We start from the raw sequence: 18,770 nt of genomic DNA, 5'->3' as shown, positions 1-18,770 counted from the left end.
TACTTTGGGATGCATTGGATCGACCTTCCCGTGGTGCATCCCGTGAGTACCCATTCATTGGGGAAACTGACGATCCTTCCTAGCCGGGCAAACGCTAGAAGAAGAAGAAGAAGTGAGATGACTGCACTCTGCCGCCTGCTCACAGCCTGGCTCCAGGAGTGCAGTGGCTCCTTTGACCTGGAGGTTGCATGCCGGCACCCTGTGAACACCACCAAGACCTGCTCTGCTCTGCTCTGTTCTCTGTAGGTAAGTTATGGATAACAATAGAAAATGGTATTGGAACTGTGGGTTTCAGCAGTGTTGCACAGGAAGCTTTGGGAGATGTGGTTTAGTGTAGTCTACTTGAAGTTGAGACTGAATGGAACAAACAGATGAGTTTGGTGCTTTGCAAAGTGCACAAGCTGCTACTTAATTAGACTCACTGTTAAGGGGGAGGGAGTAGCTAACTGGGGCCATTCCTGTTACCTCCTGGAGAAATTCCAGACTGACTCTGACAGGGAAATTGCAAGAGAGTCAGTTGTTTCAGGGAGATGAAAATTATTGGGATCAGAAAAGGACAGGAAAAAAAGCACAAGCCATGCAGGATGAGACACAGAGAGAGGAAGGCCAGAGCCTCCTGGTCTTCCAAGCTTTAAAGTTTCTTGGGGGAAAGGACAGGAGCCTCAGGGGATGTGTCTTCAGGTGATCTCACATCAGCATTTTGTGACTTTTTTTGCAGTCAGGTAGGGAGGCAGTGCTGGTGCTTCTGTCTTTCTGCCTTGGTCCCTTCTGGCTACCTCGATGATGCAGAGGGAGGGGTGCTGCTTTTCCTAATCTGCTCTCCAACACACACCTCTACTAGGATAAACTAACTGAAATTAATGGTACTCTTAGAGAAATCTAGGACTCATTAATAAACCTTATTATACAAATGAGTGGCTGATCAAGATGACAGAGTTAATCCTTCATAACTGGATGATCTAATGAATGAGGAAGCATATGAAAAATACATGAAATTGTGGGGGTAGAGGCATGATGGTTATGCAAAGAGCCTTTCATGCCTGAGGCTTCAAAGTCCAAGGTTCAAGTCCCAACACCACCATAAGGCAGGTCTGAGCAGTGCTGTGGTAAATAATAATAATAATAGTAATAATACATAAACTCTGTCAAGGATGTCAGGGTAGATAGCATAATGGTTATGCAAACAGACTGTTTTTTAAAAAAAAATATGTTAATATTTATTCCCTTTTGTTGCCCTTGTTTTATTGTTGATGCTGTCATTGTTGGATAGGACAGAAAGAAATGGAGAGAGGAGGGGAAGACAGAGAGGAGGAGAGAAAGACAGACACCTGCAGACCTACTTCACCACCTGTGAAGCGACTCCCCTGTAGGGGGGAGCCAGCGACTTGAACCGGGATCCTTACGACCGGTCCTTGCGCTTTGTGCCACCTGTGCTTAACCCGCTGCGCTACCACCTGACTCCCACAAACAGACTGTTAAGCCTGAAGCTCCAAAATCCCAGGTTCAGTCTTCCTCACCACCATACGGCAGGGCTGATTAGTGCTCTGGTTAAAAAAAAAAAAAAAAAGTAAAAGACAAAACCAATCAAGGAGTAAAAATACAACCCATAAACTAGTATGAAACAACTTAATCTATCACAGTTGCTTAAAATTATTCATATATATAAGATTTTAATTAATAACTTCTAGGAATAGCAATAGAAGGAGAAATTACTTGCAGCAATACTAATGGGTTAAACTACCTGTTAATTTATTAACTATTGCATATGAGCATGACATAGTTTATCTTTTTTTCCATAATACCTGAATACATATAGGCCAGTCTTCACGTACAATATCTAATTTTATGAGAATGTCTAGCTAAAAATCATGTAATTCAAAGATAGCACTAATATCTTAACTCATTGTAATGTAACTGCTTACAGCCATCCCTGGTCACAGTACTTAGTGATATTTATTGGAAATAATTGTCAGTGGAGAAGAAGTAGTTGCATAGTGCCAGACCAACAATACTATCTTAATTTTTGTGGTATACTGTTTGATGGTACTATTTCTAAAAAAATATTTTATTTAATAATGAGAATAGAGAGAGAGAAAGAACCAGACATCACTCTGGTACATATGCTTCGGGGGGATTGAACTCTGGACCTCATGATGGAGGGCCCAATGCTTTATCCACTGAGCCACCTCCTGGACCAAAGATGGTATTATTTTTATATAATGAAGCACTAGTCTTGCTGGAAAACAAGGTAAGTTTCATTTTTAAATATTAAATTAAAAATAAAAAAACTACGCTTGTCAGAGAGCAGAGAATGCACCCCTGAGCCACCAGAAATCTTGTTTCTCTCTTTTAGGAGCTGCTCATGGAAAGATGACTCTGACAGCAGAAGAATGCTGCTGAGAGCCAGGAGCCATGCACGGGGTGGTGAGTGTGGGTCCCCAGGGCTGGCAGGTGGAGGGGCTGCTTCAAAGATGCAGGAATGTAGTTGGAAGCAGCCCTGAGGCCAAGGTCTCTGGCTGAGTCCTCCACATCCTGATAGGAGCCCAGGCCTTAGGCTGCAGAAAGGCTTCCCCGGGACCTATCTTGTCTCCTTTTAGGTAGACTGGACACCAGAATCTTCCCTCAACCTCCAGCATAGGTTTCCCTGGGGTTGATTCTCTTCATATCAGAGGTCGACTTGAGTCCTGCTCTATCCTTGAGTGAGGGTACTGGCTCTGGAACCAGAACCTTATCCTGGATTGTGGAACCAGGAAAAAATGGAAGATGCCAGACAGGGTGACGAGGCTGAGAATTTAGCTCTGCTGCTCAGCACCCTGCAGCCTCCACTGTGTCCAGTTGAGCACTGATTTTTTTTTTCTTATAAGGCCCATAGTTTCAGTAAATGTAGAATAAGGGGCAGCAGGCAGTGAAGCACCCAGTTGAGCACACACATTAGCATGCACAGGAACCTGGGTTCAAGCCCCACACCCTACCTGTAGAGGCAACAGTTTATGAGTGTTGAAGCAGGACTGCAGGTGTGTATCTTTCTCCTTCTCTATCTCCTCCTTCTTTCATAATTATTAAATGAAGTAGATTTTTAAAAAAGGGGTGGGGGGGATGGCCACTGGGCCTGGTAGATTCATAGTGCTGGCACTGAGATACTGCAATAGCCACATTTATAATAATAAAATAATTAAAATTTTATAATCTTTATTTATAGGATGCAGACATCCAGAAATTGAGAGGGAAGGGAAATAAAGGAGACACAAATAGAGACACCTATAACAGTGTTTTACCACTTGCAAATCTTTCTCCCATGTATATGGGGACCAGGGAATTGAACCTGGACTCTTTCAAATTTTGACTTATTTATTTAACCAGGTGGGCCACAACCTGACCTCTAAAATAATAATTTTTTTTCAAAAACACATTAAAATTAAAAAATATATATTTATTTCCCCTTTCTTTGTTGTTGCCCTTGTTGTTTTTCATTGTTGTTGTAGTTATTGTTGTTGTTACTGATGTGGTCATTGTTAGATATGACAGAGAGAAATGTAATGGGGGGGAGAGGAGGAGAAAAAGATAGACACCTGTAGACCTGCTTAACCACCTGTGAAGCAACTCCCCTACAGGTTGGGAACCGGGGGCTCGAACCAAGATCCTTCCTTAGGTCCTTGTGCTTCCCACTATGGGTGCTTAACCCACTGTGCTACTGCCCGATTCCCAATAATAATGTTTTTATGTAGAATGAGAAAGACTATTTTCTTTTTTCTTTATAGGACTGTTACAAGTTGTTGGGATCTGCTGTCCCTTTCACTCACCCCCCCAACATTGTTTACATTAATTTTGTTATAATGGTTTATTTATTTTATTTGATAGAACACAGGAAATGGTAAAAGAAGAGAGAAAGGGATAAACAGAGACAACTATACCAGTTCTTCACTGTTTTTGTAACTTCCCCTGCAGGTATGGACTCAAATCACATGAACAGTACAATTGCTTTGTCATATACATGAAATAGGTTTGAGAATATCCCACCTGACTGGAGGAATCTTCAGTGTTCCTGTATCTTTCCCTGTTTCTCTACTGAAAATGTAATCTCAGAGGGGTTTAACACTGAGTGGCAGCATCCCCTCGCTTGACTCTGTGTTCCCTTAGGAGCTCATGCTTAAGTTGCCAGCAGCTTAAACTGTGCCACCTTGTGGGACACAGGTTTTAGATATATATATATTTTTTTTCATCTTTATGTACTTATTGGATAGAGATAGCCAGAAATCAAGAGGGAAAGAGGATCCAGAGGGGGAGAGAGAGACCTGCAACCCTGCTTTACCACTCAAGAAGCTTTTCCCTTCAGGTAGGGACCTTGAGGGGATTGAACCTAGGTCCTTGTACATTGAAACCATCTGGCCGCCAGGCCTTAAATTTTAATGAGACCCTTCAAAATGCCAGACTTGAGCCCTCACTGAACTCAGGAGGCAGAGCTACCCTGTCTTCCTGGTACCTGTTGAGGTGTCTGGAAGAGCCAGGTGCACTGTGGACTCTACCTGTCCCTGGACCAGCCAATCTCTGGGACAAATAAAGGTTCATTTGGACAACAGGCACAGAGGTCCCCCAGAGTGTTAGAATCCAGAGGTTTTTCCTATTGTGTCAGTGTAACCTTCAAGTGGGCTCAGTGGGATATAACAGCCACTCTAGCAGTACAGAAGTGACAAGTCTATTAAATTTCAATTTCTTCTTCAGTTACGTGGACACAACTTTGCTTCCTCCCCCATGGAGCTGCCAAAACTCTGAGAAAAATCAAGAATTATCCTAATCATATCAACTCTATGTGGAATTCACTCTTTAATTATCTTTCTTATTACTTGCCTTCTAAGAAGCCGAGGTTGAAGATTTATGAGGTCTTTTTAAATTATCTTAAAACATTTTATTTATGGGGCTGGTCAGTGGCACTCCACATTGAGCACACACTTTACCATGAGCAAGAGCCCTGCAGGGGGCAGCTTCATGAGCAGGGAACCAGTCAGTGCTGCAGGTGCCACCACTGTCCCCATTTCTCTCTCCAGGTCCTGCTAGTGGGATGGTGCCTTGGACTGCTAAGAGGACACTGCAGAATCTGGAGAATCAAGGAAGAAGATGTTGGGTGCAGGTCCCGAGGACAGAGGTCTGGGCAAGCTGCTTCAAAGTGACCTAGATGCATCTGGAAGCAACCTGTTCCAAGTTCTTCTGGCTGTCCTCTCTGCAGCCCTGATTTATAAGGGTGACCAGCACCCTTATAAACTGTGTGGTGTCCTTCTGACCTGCTCTGCTCCTACAGGGGAATCCCAACATCTGGTTGCTCTCAACTGTCAGTCAGCATGGATTTTCCTTGGGGTCCTATCTGCTTCATCATGGGACCAAGCACATGGGGGCCTTGATCTCTGTCCTATCCTTATTATGGGTGTCTGGACCTGAAGTCAGGTTTTTTGCTGAGTTGGGGGATAAGTGCTAGATGGCCCCAGGCAGGATGATCAGCTTGAGGGTTAGACACTGGGGGTCAGAGCCCTGTAGCGTCCTGCTATGCCTAGTGTAACACTGATTGTTTGGCTCTCACAGGGCCCAGGGTTTTAATCAATGCAAGTTAAGCAAGCCTTTCCCTCCCTCCATTTTTTTTTTCCACCAAAGCACTGTTCAGCTCTGGTTTATAGTGGTCTAACGGATTGAACTGGGAGCTTTGAATCCTCAGACTTGAGAGTCTCTTTGCATAAATATTATGCTATCCCCACCCACCTTTTTTTTTTTACTGTTAGTGAAACCTACTGCCCCCATCCCTGTCCCAATCTGTGCTGTTTATGTTCTTACTCCTGTTGTTCTGTTCTTAGAGAGTATCACTGGCATAAGTGTTCCAGAAATGTCACCTTTTGAAAAACAGATGAAAAGTGTTCATAAAAGCATAGTTACTTTTCCATGAATGTGCAGAACTAGTCTTTCCCATCATTGCTTACAGATGGTAAGCACAATTTAAAGCAATTTTGTAAAATTTGACCTGCAAACCCCAGATATTTTCAATTATTTTTAATTAGTAAATGTATTATCATACAGAAAATAGAGAATTGACACTTATTTTTCTAGAAAGAGGTAGCTAGGATACAACAGCTAAAATGATAGAGGTGGCTCAGATATTGTCTCTGGATAGGGTACCTACCTTGCCTTCAGCATGGCCCTCTGTCTCTGTCTTTCTGTATGAACAAAAAAGTGACCTAGAAGTGAAGAAACCATGCATAGAGAGGCCCAGTATCCTCAATAACTAAGTAAAATAAATAAAGAAAATAATTATAAGTAGCCCTAGAGTTATCCTCCCCTTCTTTGTCCTTAAATGTGGTAGAAGAAATAGTTATTAGGAAACTTATTCACCTAAGAGGTGGGGGCTCTAGAATTAAGACATAAAGAAAATTGTTTGAGGTATCAAGTGTTGGGGCACCCTCTTGAGTACACATGGTACAGTGTGCAAGGACCCAGGCTCAAGCAGGGGGAAGCTTCTTGAGTGGTGAAATAGTGTTGTAGGTATTTCTCTGAGTCTATCTATCTCCCTCTTCCCTCTCGATTTCTAGCTTTATTAAATAGAGATAATTTAAAATTTTAAAGAGATATATACATTAGAAATATATTTCTCCTTTCTGTCTTTTTTTCCTTTACTTTTGTGTGTCTGTGTATCTGTGTGAGACTAAGCCTTCCTTGTTCTGCATAGTGGAAAATTTTCACTGCTCCCAGTGGACTTTTGTTTTCATTTTTCCCCAATAAAGAGTGAGACAGTGCTGGAGAGACAGCAAAGTGGTTATGCAAAACACTTTTGTGCCTGAGGCTGCAAGATTCCAGGTTCATTCCCCAGCAGCAGCATTAGCTAGAGCTGAGTAATGTTCTGGTCTTTCTTTGTATCTCTGTGTCTCTCATTAAAATAATTTTTAAAAGAAAATAAAAGATAAAGAGGAAGAGAGACAAATGGAGAAAAACCACACCACCACACTGCTCATGAAGCTTCCTCACTGCATGGTGCTCCCATGTGGTGGCTTGGTCCTGCTTAACACAAGATGTGTACTCTCTCTCCCAGGTGAGCTATCTCCCAGCCCCAGCCTGTTTTTTTGTTACCAACATGCAGGAGGTTTCCAGCACAGCGCTTCTGGTCATGGGCCTAGAGGAGCAGCAGCATCACTCATAGGGGGCTTAGGATGTGAGAGCCTGGTCCTGAAGGCAAACTCGCTGAATTACAATTTCTTAGAGTAGGTCCCAGAAAACTGCAGGATTTCTGGGCCCATTTAAGCTCGAGAAGGCAGGTTTAGGGAATGTTACCACAGGATTCCTGCTAAAATCACAACAAGAAGCCTGTGCCTTCTTGCACTGTTTCTGTTTCTGGTCTGGCTGTGACTCTCAGTGTCATTTTAGTTTAAACTTCCAGGCAATGTAAAGGTGAGAACTGAGGTAAGTGGAGAGACTCTCAGACAGTGGATCTATCCTGAGTATGGGTGCTTGGACCTGGAGTCAGGGCCTGTCCGTGTTGTGGGATAAGGGAAAGGCTGATGGCCCTAGGCAGGGTGATCAGGCTGGGGGTTCAGTACTGGGAGTCAGTACTCTGTAGGATCCTGTTGTGACCAGTGGAGTGATGATTGCTTGGCTCTCACAGGGCCCAGGGTTTCAGTAAATGCAGATCAAGGAAACATTTTATTATTTTATTTATTCTTCCAGGGTTATTGCTGGGACTTGGTGCCTGCCCTATGAATTCACTACTCCTAGAGGCCATTTTTTCCCATTTTGTTGACCTTATTTTTCTTTTGATTATTGTTGCTGGATAGTTCATAGAGAAATCAAGAGAGGAGGAAAAGATAGAGAGGGAGAAATATAGACACCTACATACCTGCTTTACTGCTTGAGAAATAACCCCCCTACAGGTGGGGAGCTGGGAGCTCAAGCCTGGATCCTTATACTGGTCCCTACACTTCAAGTCATTTGCACTTAACCCACTTCCTGCTCATCTCTGGTTTATGGTGGTGCAGGGTATTGAATTTAGGGCATGAGACTTTCTTTGCATACACTATCTACTACACTATTACACTATCTACCCCTGCCCTGCTTTTTTTTTTTTTTCTTTCTTTCTCTTTTTTTTTCTTTTTTTATCTCCAGGGTTATTGCTCAGGCTTGGTGCCTTCACTATTAATCCATTGCTCTGGAGGTCATTTCTCCCATTTTGTTGCCTTTGTTGCATCATTATTATTATTGTTGTCATTGCTGTTGTTGTTCTTGGATAGGAGAGGGAGAAATGGAGAGAGGAGGGAAGAAAGGGGGAGAGGAAGATAGACACCTGCAGACCTGCTTCACTGCCCATGAAGTTACCCACCCCTACAGGCGGGGAGCTGGAGGCTCAAACCAAGATTCTTTTTTTTTATTATTGTTTTTATATTCATTTATTTATTTTCCTATTTGTTGATCTTGTTTTTTTTCTTGTAGTTATTGTTTTTGTTACTGATATCATTGTTGTTAGATAGGACAGAGAAAAATGGAGTGAGGAGGGGAAGACAGAGAGGGGGAGAGAAAGACACCTGCAGGCCTGCTTCACCGCTTGTGAAGCGACTCCCCTGCAGGTGGGGATCTGGGGACTTGAACTGGGATCGATCCTTATGCTGATACTTGTGCTGCTTCATGCCACTTGCGCTTAACCGGCTGCGCTACTGCCTGATTCCTGTCCCTTTTCTTCTTTTAGTGACTGTTGTCATGAAGTCTGATTCCCCAATTATTCCTCACCCTGTGCTCTTTATGGTCTTACTCCTGCACTGATTCTGTTTCTAGTTCTGGCTGTGAATATCAGATTAATTTTAGTTTGGATTCCAGGCAATGTAAAGGTAAGAAGTAAAGAAGTAAAGTGGAGACTCTCAGATTGTGGGGAGCCATATGTGCCCTCAAGGTTGCTATTGGCATGACCACAGAGTCTTTGTTCACAGAAGGCCTTGCTTAAAAGATAAGTTTCTGTCTCCCAACTCCATTTCCCCATGAATCACCCAGGACCTTCCAGATAAGGGCTGATTACCATGACAACACACCACTTCAATCAACAGTCCCCAACTGCTAACTCCCCCCCTTGCCCCAGCCTTAACCTTTCCTTTTATAGTATACTCTAATTTCATCTCAGGTAGTTCACTTTCTAACAAAGTCCCATAACCTAGATATACACCAGTTTCTGTGAGAGAGAGCTTATGTGCACATGTATCCATAAACTACTGCAAAATATATACCCGAAAGCAGAAGTACACTAGAGTTTGCAGTGAGTACCTCCCTAACACTTCCTCTCCACTATTCCAAGCTTGGGATCCATGATTGCTCAACAAATTGTTTGGCTTCATATGTTAACTCTATTTTCAGTCACCAGGTTCCAGATGCCACCAGGATACTGGCCAGGCTTCCCTGGATTGAAGACCCCACCAATGTGTCCTGGAGCTCAGCTTCCCCAGAGACATACCTTACTAGGGAAAGAGAGAGGCAGACTGGGAGTATGGACCGACCAGTCAACGCCCATGTTCAGTGGGGAAGCAATTACAGAAGCCAGACCTACCTTCTGCAACCCTCAATGACCCTGGGTCCATGCTCCCAGAGGGCTAGAGAATGGGAAAGCTATCATGGGAGGGGGTGGGTTATGGGGATTGGGTGGTGGGAATTATGTGGAGTTGTACCCCTCCTACCTTATGTTTTTGTTCATTAATCCTTTCTTAAATAAAATATTAAAAAAAAAAAAAACAGCAACTTTAGTGCTAATAAACAGACTTGATCAGAATCTTGACTTGTCTCATTTCTCTCGCATGTCTTGTCCTCTGTCCTCTCCATCTTGTCCTTGTCCTCACTCCCTCTCCTAGGTTAACCCACGTTGAAGGTCCCGTGGGACAGACGGGACATCAGATAGTGAATATCAGTTTTGACCCAAAAGAGGGACTCTAGGTACAGCTCTACATGGAGAGGCAGGTCAGTGCAGCCCACATTCCCCATCACTGAAACAGAATCTGGGGCTGGGAGGGCTACCTAATAGAAAGAAGAAACTCATATTTATTCTCTAGGGAGGAGTTCATTGTTCCAAAAACTTTTAGACAACAGTGGATTAAAACATTAGACCTTTTATCCATTTTAGTGTCCTTATTGCTGGTGACATATCATCAGATGAAGAGACTGCACTGGTGTGTTTAAAGACTACTCTAAAGATGCAGTTGTGATTATTCTCAATATTCTCACCTGAGAATGAAAGGAGAAAAAAAAAGACGCCACAGGTTCTCTGGTATATGTCTTGTTCCTGTCAGAGTCTGTGTTGCATGTAGAAATGACAGGTTAATTCTCTGCTTCTGACTTTTTTTTTCCCCCTCCAGGGTTATCACTGGGGCTTGGTGCCTGCACTATGAATCCACTGCTCCTGGAGGCTAATTTTTCCCTTTGGTTGCCCATGTTTATTGTTGTTAATTGCTGTCAGATAGGACAGAGAGAAATCGAGAGAGGAGGAGAAGACAGTGAGGGGGAGAGAAAGACACCTGAAGACCTGTTTCACCACCTGTGAAGTGACCCCACCTTGCAGGTGTGGGGGTGGGGGCTCGAACTGGGATCCTTAAGCCAATTCTTGCATTACCACCCAGCACCCACTTCTGACCATTTTTATACTTTTTTTTTCTCTGAAACATAAGAAAAATGAGTGACCACTACAGTTACTAATCTGACCTGTGTTGTCAGTTTCTTCAGGTTATTTCCCCATGCAGTTGGAAACCCCATGGTTTCTACCAGCCATAAACCTTAGAAACATGCATATACATTTTTTTTTCTTTATACCAGAGCACTGCTCATCTCTGGCTTATGGTAGTGTGTGGCATTGAACCTGGGATTTGGGAACCTCTGTTATGAGAGTCTGTTTGAATAGTCATTATGTTATCACTTTCTCCCAAACAATTCTAATATTTAAAACTATATTTTTGGAACTCTGGTTCTTAAATGCCACTGTTGCCTTCTCATTCTATCCATATACTTTTCTACATGAGATAAAGAGTGCTGACATTAAAAAAAAAAAAAAAAGACCTACAACTATTCCAAATGCTTCCTTTGTAAACATAACATACTTATGGGACTGATGAGAAACTATGTGGCCTGTTAACCTTCAGATCATTGCCTACCTCAGTACCACATGGGATTGGTTAGTAAAATAGTGAAAATATTGTACTTGTCCTAAGATAAATGATGTACCTGCCATTTGATGTTTACCCTGTGTAATCTATTTCTTTGTTGTGATCCTAAACTCCTTTCCAGATGTACCCCTTATGCTTCTTGCTGATGTAAGTCTTCTGTGCATTTTCTTTGTTACAAACCTATAAAAAGATAGACTGTTCTTTGTTAGGGCATGCACTTCTTCTGTCTCCCTCAGACAGGAGGGTGTTTGCCACACCGGCCTTTCTTAATATAAACTTTAGTCTTAGAATATTTTTCCTTGCTTGAGTTAGCCTGAGTGGAGATTTCAGTGTCAGGGACCAGTGGAGCTTGTTCCCGCAGCCACTGGGAGTGGTGGATTCCTCATGTAGGCCCCTGACCCCAGTGATAACTTTTTTGGTAATATAAATACATTTACTAATTATTACACTAAATATTTCAACATATGAGAGTTATATGTAGCTTGACATTTTGATCAGACTACTTTTGTTTGCATTAAAGAGACTTTTCACATGTGTTACTTCAACCCTTCCAGGACACTTTTTAAAATTTTTTTATTTCTTTCTTTGGGGATTAATGGTTTACAGTCAACCATTTTTAACCCTTTCACATTAGATAGAAAGATGTGGAAAGGAGAGATACTATAGCACTGGAGCTTCCATGTGGAGAACTGGGGCTCAAACCCAGATGAATTACATGGCAAGGCATAGGCCCTACTGGGCGAGGTGTCCCCCCAGAAAATGAATGTTTTCTCTCCTAGTAAGAATATGGTCTTTTTTTTTTTTTAAATTCTTTTAATATTTATTTATTCCCTTTTGTTGCCCTTGCTGTTTTTACTGTTGTAGTCGTTGTTGGATAGGACAGAGAGAAATAGAGAGAGGAAGGGAAGATAGAGAGGGAGAGAGAAACACACCTCAGACCTGCTTCACTGCCTGTGAAGTGACTCCCCTGCAGGTGGGGAGCTGTGGGCTCTCGAACCGGGATCCTTGCGCCTGTCCTCTCTCTTTGCACCAGGTGCGCTTAACCTGCGGTGCTACTGCCTGGCTCCCGATTATGGTCTTTTCTAATTTCCTTTCCTCTCTTCCTTCCTTCCTTCCTTCCTTTCTTTCTTTCTTTCTTTCTTTCTTTCTTTCTTTCTTTCTTTCTTTCTCTCTTCCTTTTTCTTTTTCTATTCTTTCCTTTGTTGTTGTTGTCACCAGAGAACTACTCTGCTCTGCCTCACTGTGGTGCCAGGGACTAAACCTAGGATTTTGGAAATGCAGGTCTCTTCACATAACCATTATGCTATCTACCCCCCCCCACCCTATTCTTACTTTATTTTGTAATAATATCGCAATTCTTATAATATTCCCCTCTGTGTGCCAGCCACGTGGTATGAAGTGAGCCCTTTAGAGCAAGTTAACGTAGTTTAGGAGCTGTCTGCCATTTGCCCCCACTATAATTTTAATATTTTACCTTTGCCACCCATAAGGATTATTTATCAGTTTTCTGAGAGGTACATAGAAGTTATCATATTGGGAGTCGGGCTGTAGCGCAGCGGGTTAAGTGCAGGTGGCGCAAAGCACAAGGACCGGCATAAGGATCCCGGTTCGAACCCCGGTTCCCCACCTGCAGGGGAGTCGCTTCACAGGCGGTGAAGCAGGTCTGCAGGTGTCTGTCTTTCTCTCCTCCTCTCTGTCTTCCCCTCCTTTCTCCATTTCTCTCTGTCCTATCCAACAATGACAACAACAAAAATAATTACAACAATAAAACAAGGGCAACAAAAGGGAATAAATAAATAAAATAAATATTTAACAACAAAAAAAAGAAGTTATCATATTAATCCTGCATTAAAATCTACATTTATATTATTACAAATATACTAGCTTATTTTTATAAAATCACATTACTTAATATGAAAGTGTATGGGGGGAGGATAAAGATATAGAGATTTAGAAGATAAGATACAGAGAGAAAGCTGAGAGCTCTGCTCAGTTCTGGCTAATGGAGATGTTGAGACTGAACTTTGAGCCTCTGAGTCCCAGGAATTAATTATTTTTACAAATCTATTATTTCATCTCCTAGCTCCCTAATCTTATTTTTTACAAGATATTTTAAAATCTGTGACCAACAGTTTACAAGATTGTAACAGTACAGGTCATACATTTACACCATACTCAACACCAGTCCTGAGCTGATGCACTCCTGGGCAGGAAGATGAAGGACACGCAGTCAGGGCAGCACCATGGGTCATAAGGAAGTTTGGGAGATAAGCTCACACCACACTCAACACTCAGTGACTGTAGGCAAGAAGGGATGGTAAGGGTACAGATGAATGGTTCTTGGTATCTGAGGTAGAATCAAATATGGGGGAATGACTTAAGAATTTTCCTTCTAGTCAGTTTATTAGCTGAATAGTGACAGTCTTATAGAAAAAAAATCAATATGTAAAACTTTTGACTTAACTGGATGTTAAATTCATTAATAGTATATTTTCTGGGATTCCTACATACATGTACATGGTGACTTTTAGTCTTCAAGTCACGCTCTAGGCAACTAGACCACTTTGGAGTTTGAAATTTGACTTGATGACTTTGAGAATCAGGTTCAAGGAGGGAGTTTAGGAAAGTTTCCAGGCATTTCTGGGATCCTAGACTTCATTTTTCTGGCTGAGGATTCTGGGTATGGAATCTTTGCTAGTACCCACTCTCATCAGCACTGAACTGCGTTGGTGATGGAGGCCACATGCCCCAATATGGGGAGGTGGAGCAGATGACCTATTGATGATCTTCTGGTTGATCATATGTAAAAGCAGGGTCCAGCAGACCTATGCACATCATGTCCACACAGATCTCCACAAAGGGTAGAGAGAAGATGACAGTGAGGCCTTTGGGCCACTTGAAGACAGAACAGAAGCACTTGAGCAATCCCATTTCCATGCCACCAGGATGAATTGGTGAGTGATAAAGACAGGATTGCCAGATTATCAATCACCAAACTGAGCTTGCTAGGGAATCCTTTACATTATTTTCTTTTTCTCCCTCACATGCACAGAACTCTATATTCTAAGAAGTGACATGTATTATTGGGTGATGTGAACTTGCATGGTGCACACTCTTACATTGAAATATTTGATCCCATTGAGTTGGGGTTAAGCCCTGGGGCACTGGGAGGAGATTATAGAAAGTGCAACATACCCAGATGATGGGCTCAGAGTACTTAATGAAATATGCATAGTTCTCCAAAGCACCCCACCCACAGAGATGAAACCCACAGGTGCAAATTCATCCAAATATCAGAGGCTGTGGAAACCTCAAATCCTCAGGCTATGAGGACTGGCAGGAAGTAAGGTTCTTCTTTCCAGCCAATGGGACCCAGACCTACTCTGTATCTGAAGCAAGAAAAGGCAAGTTCAGCAGCCCAGATGTTTTCACCTGGTTCAACAACAGAAAGGATCTGTTAAGGCTTTCAGAATGGAATCAAGAACTAAACACCTGCACTCCCACAGTCCTGGCATTCAAAACTCCTCTGAGGAATACCCCAGTCTCTGTCCTTTGTGTTCAGGACTCTGGGATTTGAGGTCTTCCACAGACAAAGCTACTCACTGCATCCTGTGTGCACAGATTCAGAAATCAACTGTGATGAACAGAGCCCCTCCACCCAAAGTGGAGAAACTGCACACACAAAGGAGCAGATAAGAAACACATTCTTCTTTTTTTTTTTATTTCATGTTCTGAATTTTATTTTATTTTAAATTTCTTAATTGGGGAATTAATGTTTTACATTTGACAGTAAATACAATAGTTTGTACATGCATAACATTTCCCAGTTTTCCATATAACAGTACAACCCCCACTAGGTCCTCTGTCATCCTTCTTGGATCTGTATTCTCCCCATCCACCCACCCAGAGTATTTTACTTTTGGTGCAATACACCAATTCCAGTTCAGGTTCTACTACAGAACCTGAACTGGGAATTAAAAAAAAAATTAATATTTATTTATTTCCTTTTTGCTCTCCTTGTTTTTATTTATTTTTATGTTTTTTTTTCCTTTTTGTTGTCCTTGTTTTTGTTTTTTTTTAAAAAAACATTAATTCCCAAATAAATGGGGAACATTCAAGAATACTGAACATTTTACTGAGGAAATTGACCCAAGGATCTTAGTTAATTAAATCTGGGGGGACCAGAAAAATAGCAGAGTCGTTCCAACTCTTCATAGAATCTTGTTGAGGAGTGAACCTGTAGCTTCAGGTCTCAGGCAGGTGAAGTTGTGTTTTTTAAAAATTTTATTTATTTTAATGAAGAGAAATATATATATAGAAAGAAACCAGAGAACTGATCAGCTCTGGATAAGTGTGGTGCTGAGTATTGAACCTGGGGCCTCAGAACCTCAAGCATGAGAATCATTTGCATAACCATTATGCTGTATCTTCAGCCCAGGAAAACTCTAATTTGATGAAATAAAAGTTGGACCACTGAAGAGCTTACAGAGATGAAGGGCGGGACATGGTGGCAGTAGATAGCATAATGCAATTTACAACTACACTGAGAACACCTCTCATCTGTGAATGTGTTCTACATCATGAAAACCTGAAATGACAGGCATTGTAAAGGTTGTGGAGAAAAGGGGACATTGTTACACTGTAGATGGGAATTCATACTGGTACAGTCCCTTTGGAAGACTGTATGGAGGTCCTTAAATATATGAATATGGAATTACATTATGAACCAACACTACCACTCCTAGGTACATAAAAACAGTAATTAAAAAGATAAACTCACCCTTATGTTCATAGCTGCATTATTCACAATAGCCTAAGAATGGCAGCAGACACAATGCACATCTTCAGATAATGGGATAATTAAGTTGGGGGTGGGGAGGGCAGTGGTACACCAGGCTAGGTGCACATAGCATTAAGGCACAAGTTCCTCATCTCCCCATCTGCAAGGCACATATTTCACAAGTGGTGAAACAGGTTTGCAGGTGTCTATCTTTTCTCCCTCTATCTCTCCTATTTTCTCTCTGTCCTACCCAATAAAAATGAGGGGGAAATGACTAACAGAAATAGTGGTTTAATAGTGCATGCACTGTGCCCTAGCAATAACTTTGGAGACAAGCAGGAGGTGGAGGAGAAACAGTAGTTGGGGACAGATACCATAATGGCTATGCAAAGAGACTTTCATGCAAAGAAAGAGGAGGACAAGGAAAAGCAGAAGGTGAAGGAGGAGGGAGAGAAGGAGGAGGAGGAAGAGAATATGGGGATAGATAACATAATAACTCTGCAAAGAAACTTTCATGCTTATGGCTCCAAAGACCCAGGTTTAATCTCCAGGACCACCATAAACCTGAGTTGAGTACTCTGTTTGGGAAAAAAAAGAGTAAAGTACAGAGTAGGAGTAGATAGCATGATGTTTATGAAAAGAGACTCTCATGCCTGAGGCCACAGAGACCCAGGTTCAGTCCCCTGCTCCACCATGATCCAGAGCTGATTAGCAATAAATATAATCTATACTCCGTGGAATACTACTCTGCAATCAGTGAGGCCCACAGATAAAGTGAGGAAACTTCAGAAGTGTTTAATTAGAGTTGCAAATATCTCTCTACCTCCCCCAATTCCTCTCAATTTCTGTCTCTCCCTGAGATGATAATAATACAACAGTAATAATAATAAATATTTTTTTAAAAATTTAAATTTAAATTAATTTATTTTCCCTTTTGTTGACCTTGTTATTTTTTATTGTTGTTGCAGTTATTATTGTTGTTGTTATTGATATCGTCGTTGTTGTTGGATAGGACATATAGAAATGGAGAGAGGAGGGAGAGACAGAGAGGGGAAGAGAAAGATACACACCTGCAGACCTGCTTCACAAGCGACTGCTCTGCAGGTGAGGAGCTGGGGGCTTGAACTGGGATCCTTCTGCTGGTCTTTGAGCTTTGCGTCAAGTGCGCTTTACCCGCTTCGCTATCTCCCAACTACCAAAACTTAAAATTCTGAACTTCCTAGTCCTTCAACGTCAAAAGAAAAGACTGAGGAACAATGACCAGCTTTATGGAACCCACATACTGGGTTTCCTATCTATTTTTAGGATCCTGCCAACCTGCAAATTCTGCTGTTTCATTGGGGAGTGGGAACTGCACTGACCTATAAGTCCATGAAGGACTCCCTAACAGTTGGGAAGCCACAGGCTGGAAACTGGATCTTTATACTGGTCCTTGTGCTGCATGCCATGTGAGCTTAACCACTGAGCTACCGCCTGACTCCCCACTTCCAATACCTTAAAATATAGGGCCTGAATTCACCTATTAAAAGACACAGAGTAGGAAGATGGATCAGAAAACACAACCCAACAATATGTTGTCTACAGGAAACTCACCTAACGCAACAAGACAAACACAGACTTAAAGTGAAAGGATGGAAAACTATCATTCAAGCCAATGGCCCACAAAAAAGGGCAGGAACAGCTATTCTCATATCTGACATGATAGACTTTAAAATACATAAGATTAAAAAAGATAGGAATGGACACTACTTAATGCTCAGAGGATCAGTCAATCAAGAGGACTTAACAATTATTAATATCTATGCACCCAATGAGAAGCCATCTAAATACATCAAACTTCTACTGAAAGAGCTACAGCAATATATTAACAGTAACACAATCATAGTAGGGGACTTCAACACCCCACTCTCTCAACTTGACAGATCATCCAGGAAGAAAATCAGTAAAGACATAAGGGAGCTAAATGAAGAGATAGATAACCTAGAACTATTGGACATTTTCAGAGTCATTCAGAGCAAGTTGTGGTATATATACACAATGGAATACTACTCAGCTGTAAAAAATGGTGACTTCACCGTTTTCAGCCGATCTTGGATGGACCTTGAAAAAATCATGTTGAGTGAAATAAGTCAGAAACAGAAGGATGAATATGGGATGATCTCACTCTCAGGCCGAAGTTGAAAAACAAGATTAGAAAAGAAAACACAAGTCGAACCTGAAATGGAATTGGAGTATTACACCAAAGTAAAAGACTCTGGGGTGGGTGGGTGGGTGGGGAGAATACAGGTCCATGAAAAATGATGAATGAAATAGTGGGGGTTTTATTGCTAAATGGGAATCTGGGGAATGTTATGCATGTAAAAAAAAAAAAAAGAAGAAGTAGAAACGCAAAGCAAAAAAAAAGGAGAGAGGGAGTCGGGCGGTGGCGCAGTGGGTTAAGCGCACGTGGCGCAAAGCGCAGGGACCGGCGTAAGGATCCCGGTTCGAACACCCGGCTCCCCACCTGCAGGGGAGTCGCTTCACAAGCAGTGAAGCAGGTCTGCAGGTGTCTATCTTTCTCTCCCCCTCTCTCTCTGTTTTCCCCTCCTCTCTCCATTTCTCTCTGTCCTATCCAACAACAAAGCAACGTCAACAATGGCAATAATGACCACAACGAGGCTGCAACAACTAGGGCAACAAAAAGGGGAAAAAATGGCCTCCAGGAGCGGTGGATTCATGGTGCAGGCACCGAGCCCAGCAATAACCCTGGAGGGGGAAAAAAAAAAAAGGAGAGAGAGAAAGGGGACAAAAATGATCGCCAGGTGTGGTCTGGGAGATGGTGCTGTGGATAAAGCATT

The 18,770-nt window shown here is 42.1% G+C and overlaps 2 protein-coding genes and 1 non-coding gene across 5 annotated transcripts in view; 1 reads left to right on the top strand and 2 right to left on the bottom strand.

Annotated features, from left to right (window-relative positions):
- LOC103125131 (zinc finger protein 709-like) overlaps positions 1–18,770 on the bottom strand; it is a 209,802-nt gene that overhangs the window by 40,544 nt on the left and 150,488 nt on the right. The window lies entirely within an intron of this gene.
- LOC107523312 (zinc finger protein 14-like) overlaps positions 1–18,770 on the top strand; it is a 517,712-nt gene that overhangs the window by 454,770 nt on the left and 44,172 nt on the right. The gene's annotated exons all lie outside the window — the stretch shown is intronic.
- LOC132535702 (small nucleolar RNA SNORA44) lies at positions 10,653–10,781 on the bottom strand. The gene has a single exon (XR_009547416.1). It is a non-coding gene; the product is annotated as a small nucleolar RNA SNORA44 (small nucleolar RNA).

The sequence above is a fragment of the Erinaceus europaeus genome, chromosome 23 (assembly GCF_950295315.1).
Source record: "Erinaceus europaeus chromosome 23, mEriEur2.1, whole genome shotgun sequence".
Taxonomy (NCBI): Eukaryota; Metazoa; Chordata; class Mammalia; order Eulipotyphla; family Erinaceidae; genus Erinaceus; species Erinaceus europaeus.
Note: the sequence above shows the minus strand (reverse complement) of the source record. Positions and strands in the feature narration are given on the sequence as shown.